This window comes from Narcine bancroftii, chromosome 7 (assembly GCF_036971445.1).
Source record: "Narcine bancroftii isolate sNarBan1 chromosome 7, sNarBan1.hap1, whole genome shotgun sequence".
In the NCBI taxonomy this organism is placed as follows: Eukaryota; Metazoa; Chordata; class Chondrichthyes; order Torpediniformes; family Narcinidae; genus Narcine; species Narcine bancroftii.
Genome location: NC_091475.1, coordinates 28,602,239 through 28,606,422, shown reverse-complemented (window position 1 = coordinate 28,606,422; position 4,184 = coordinate 28,602,239). Strand labels below are relative to the sequence as shown.

At 38.0% G+C, this 4,184-nt stretch overlaps 1 long non-coding RNA gene across 2 annotated transcripts; it reads left to right on the top strand.

Annotated features, from left to right (window-relative positions):
- Positions 1 to 453: 453 nt before the first annotated feature.
- On the top strand, positions 454 to 3,769 carry LOC138739821 (uncharacterized). Of its 2 annotated transcripts, none has more exons than XR_011342455.1 (3): positions 454 to 531; positions 1,664 to 1,784; positions 3,666 to 3,769. It is a non-coding gene; the product is annotated as an uncharacterized lncRNA (long non-coding RNA). The 2 variants fall into 2 exon arrangements; XR_011342456.1 differs by lacking the exon at positions 3,666 to 3,769 and adding an exon at positions 2,304 to 3,524.
- Positions 3,770 to 4,184: the final 415 nt, after the last annotated feature.

The following is a 4,184-nucleotide window of genomic DNA, read 5'->3' as shown; positions in this document are numbered from 1 at the left end:
ATAGATATCTAGTGGAATGTGTGCTGACCATCTGCATCAGGGATACCAATACCTCAGAGCATAAATCCCTGCAAAAGGTAGAGGACACAGCCCAGTACATCACGGGAAAAATTCTCCCCACCATTGAGAAAATTTACATGGAACACTGCTGTCGGAGAACAGCAGCAATCATCAAGGATCCACACCACCCAACACAAGCTCTGTTCTCGCTGCTACCATCAGGGAAGAATATTGGTGCCACAAGACGTACCACCAGGTTCAGGAACATTTGCTGCCTCTCCACTATCAGATTCCTAAACAAGACTCAATCATAGATACGTTTTAGGACTCTTACTTTGGACATTATTTATTATTGAATAATTATTTTCTGTTTTTTTTACAGCCAGTTTGTTAACATTTCTTTCTTTATCTTCACTTCTCTCTTTTGTCTAGGTATATTTTCTTGAGTACAGAGTTTTTTTGCACTACCGGTTAGTAAAAATTTTGCCTGGCCCATAGGAAAAAGAATCTCGGGGTTGTTCGTGATGTCACGTATGTATCCTGACAAATCTGAACTTTGACTTGCACATTTGATTTCAGACAATATTCCTGTTATATAATACAGAAACCCTGAACCCTGCCAATTTTTAAGGAGTGCAGATCAGACTTTGTTGCTTGAAATAGGAAGTGTACAATTCTCTAGAACAGGTGGGCCTTGGTTGGAAGAACAGAAAGCTGATTCCAGATGTCATGAGCCTACCCTTTGCCTGCCTGGCTCTGGAAGCAGCTGTCAAGCCAAGATCACATTTTGGGGAAAGCCTAATCTGTAACTCATCAAAGTGGTGTTCATAATATTTCCAAGACAAACTTCAGGGATTCCTGAAGTTTCCTGGATGGAAAAAAATCCTCCTTCCAATGTTTGATTTTTAATTTATTTGCAGTTTTGCATCTGAAAATTAACCTCATAAGGGGAAGCAATTTCTGGAGGCAGGCACAAGTCCAAAAAATAAATAAAGCCAGCTTTTCCAATTCTTCACCTTTCTTGACCCCCATCTCCAATTTAACATAAGGTTTATTTGACTTCCAGTATTGAATTTCTTTTGAAATTAGTGAGTACGAAATTTCCCCCTTTCTCTGTGAGTAGCTGACAACATCTAGAAAAGTTTACTTCATTGTATGGAATAACTTTATAATTGAAATATAGAAACGTGTGTATTGCATTCCGGCTTCTCCACGTTTCTGTGCCTATTATGTATGTCCACTTTCATTCTGAAACTTTTAACATTCATTGTGCTTGCTATAATGAGCACACTAATTAATCATGTGACTTTCCGCATGCCAGCCTGGCTAAAGCTTCAAGAGTTGGCCTTTTGTGATGCATGATTCATCATCTGAAGAAAATCTGGAGGCACAATGGAACTGATGATGGAACTGCTCCGGTGACTGGTTCAATCCTGGCCCATAGTGCTCTCAGTGTGGAGTTATTCTTGTGACCTTGTGGGTTTTGTCTGAATGTTTTGGTTTTCCTACATCCCAAGGATGTGTGACCTGGCAGATTAATTAGCTCCAAGTGTAGGTGAGTGACAGGAAATTTATGCAGGAGTGGCTGGGCATGTGAGGAAATAAGTAGGTTGTAGGTTGATGAGATGGATCTAATGGAAAATTACCTGTTCTATATCATCAGATCTGAGGAGCTACCAGGTGAATCAACAAAGAACAGCAACTGAAGAGGTTGTAGTGTATGGAATCTGCATTGGAAATTCCTAGTGTCAGATCCCAGCACCTATTTCAAAACATCAACACCAGTGAGTTATAAGGCCCTGGTTTGGCTTCTAGCTGGGTATTATCTTGTTCACATCCCTCGAGTAATGTTTTAATTCTTCTGTCCAAATATATGTGTGATTTCCTGCAAATGGACAGCATCTCACTCAATAGTTTAAATGTTTAGAGAGCACATAATAGAAAAGTGTCCCCTTTCATAATCTGACTTGGTTTACTGTAAATCCTACCATTAGTAAGATACCTAGAAGTAGGCACTGGTAAACTTCGCTTTGACACCACATTTCAGTTACATAAAGTAAATCCAAAGTGTTGCAATGACTCAGGATCAGACATGCATTTACTGATGTACAGTAAAATCCTTGTTATCCAGAATTCAAGCAACTGGCAGTCTTAAGCAACCAGCAAAAAATGGTGTAAAATAAATAGGTAAAAAATACGAAAGCTTAAAATTGGCACCCCCTAGTGGTTAGTTCACCAATCACGCAATACGCAATCTCTAGCAACTGCCAAATACACTTATCCGCCATCTCCAATCCCCATAGGTGCTGAATGCTGGGGCTTTTACTGTACCGTTGGTTGATGGAGTAGCCGTGTGGATCAGATGTTCTTCAGCAGTCATAAGAAAAGTACAATGAAACTCCAGATCTTCTAATTTTGTTAAATTCTTCAACATAATCTTCAATGAATGTAATTTATTCTAATCCAAAGTTTGGATCTCACTGCCACATTAATTTTTCGATCATTCTTGTGGCAAGGAGGTCACTGGCGAGGACAGCATTTTTTTGCTGCTCATTCCCAAAATATCTGGTGGCTTTCTGCTCTTGTGAATTTCTGCGGTGTGGCATTGAAGGTACTTCCACAATGCTTTGGAGTAGAAAGTTCCAGCAGTAGTCGTGAAAGAGCAAGGTGTCTTCAGTCAAGATAGTGTGTGAACTTGTAAGTGCTGATATCCCCACGCATTTGGATTCATTTGATAACATCATTGTCAATGTTCTTACACACACCCACACCAACCCCCATCCCCACCCCGAAGGAATACTTTGTCTTTATGAGGACCTTGTTTAAAAGCCCTTTCCATTCATAACACATGAAACTAAAAGCAGTTTGTTGTTTTCATACCAGAAAACATTTGCAAAACAAGCTCATAGACTGTAAATTTACTGGCTATAAAGTCGCATGGAGTGGCATTTCCCTGTGTCAACACTGCAAGTATAGACAGCTGTTTGTTCAATGTACAAGTTTAAGCACTCCAATCAGGCATACACAAACTGCCCTGATTGCCATGTTATTTTAACTCTAGACACGTCTTTTCAAAAACAGTACACAGTGGAAAATATGAATAATTTTTTTTCCCCCAAAGTTGACTTGAATGAACCATTAAATCATTTGATGTGTTTTTATAGTTTAGATAAAGTTTAATACCTGGTGCTTAATTAAATTTTTCAGTTTAGACATTTGTTAGTCGTCACTCATTATGGCACCAATTTATAATAAGATGATATGGTTTGTACACAGGGAAGCAATTTGCTCAAATAAGCTCCCAACATTGTTCAAGCTTAATTGCCCTTGCTTGTTTAATTTGTGGCAGTGAGTAAACCTCCAGGTCAATGTGAAGTATCTCTAGTCAATTCAAAGATTTACTGTCAAACAGGTCATGGGAGATTTAACATAACCTCCAAAACGACTGAATGGTGAGCTTTCTCAAAAAATGTCATTTAGTAGTTCCGTTTTATATATATATGAATACATTTAATAAAGCATATTTGGGGAGGATGGAATCAGACTGAATTTTTCAAACTATCAAAGTGAACTTGTAATAATCAAGATTAATAAAAATCATCAAAAGAGCTTTTCCTGTTAACAGGAATTGCACAGTTTCACTGCTGGTTTGATGTGTTTTAAAGGTGACAAGAAGTCAGAAACTTGCTTATTCAAGAATATTAAACCAACCTGGATTTGTATACCAGCACGGATACAGAGAGTGAGCATATACATTGTGCCAATGAGTCACAAAAGGTGAGTTTGGGATAAAATGGGTCAGTATCTAAGGAGCCTGCTAAAAGAGGAACAAAGGTGAAATGGTTTGGGAAATAATTCCAAAACAAAGGGACAATGCCTGCTAATGAGAATTGAAAGGAAAGTGCGATGTCATGGAATTGACTTCGATAACATCATTGGACATGGTTGGAAGGTGCAAAAACATTCTAAGAGGGTTTTAATCTACACAAGTGGTATTTAATCATAAATTTCAGACACTCCTCAAAGATCATCATTATATTCGCTAACAGTTAACCTTATTAAAATATGACAATAAATATCATAGCTTCATTGAAAAGTTTAATGAAGCTGGCATTTAAAGCAATCCCAAATATGGAGATAGAGGATTAATCACAATTTTAAATTGCAAACCTCAATATCTTGCA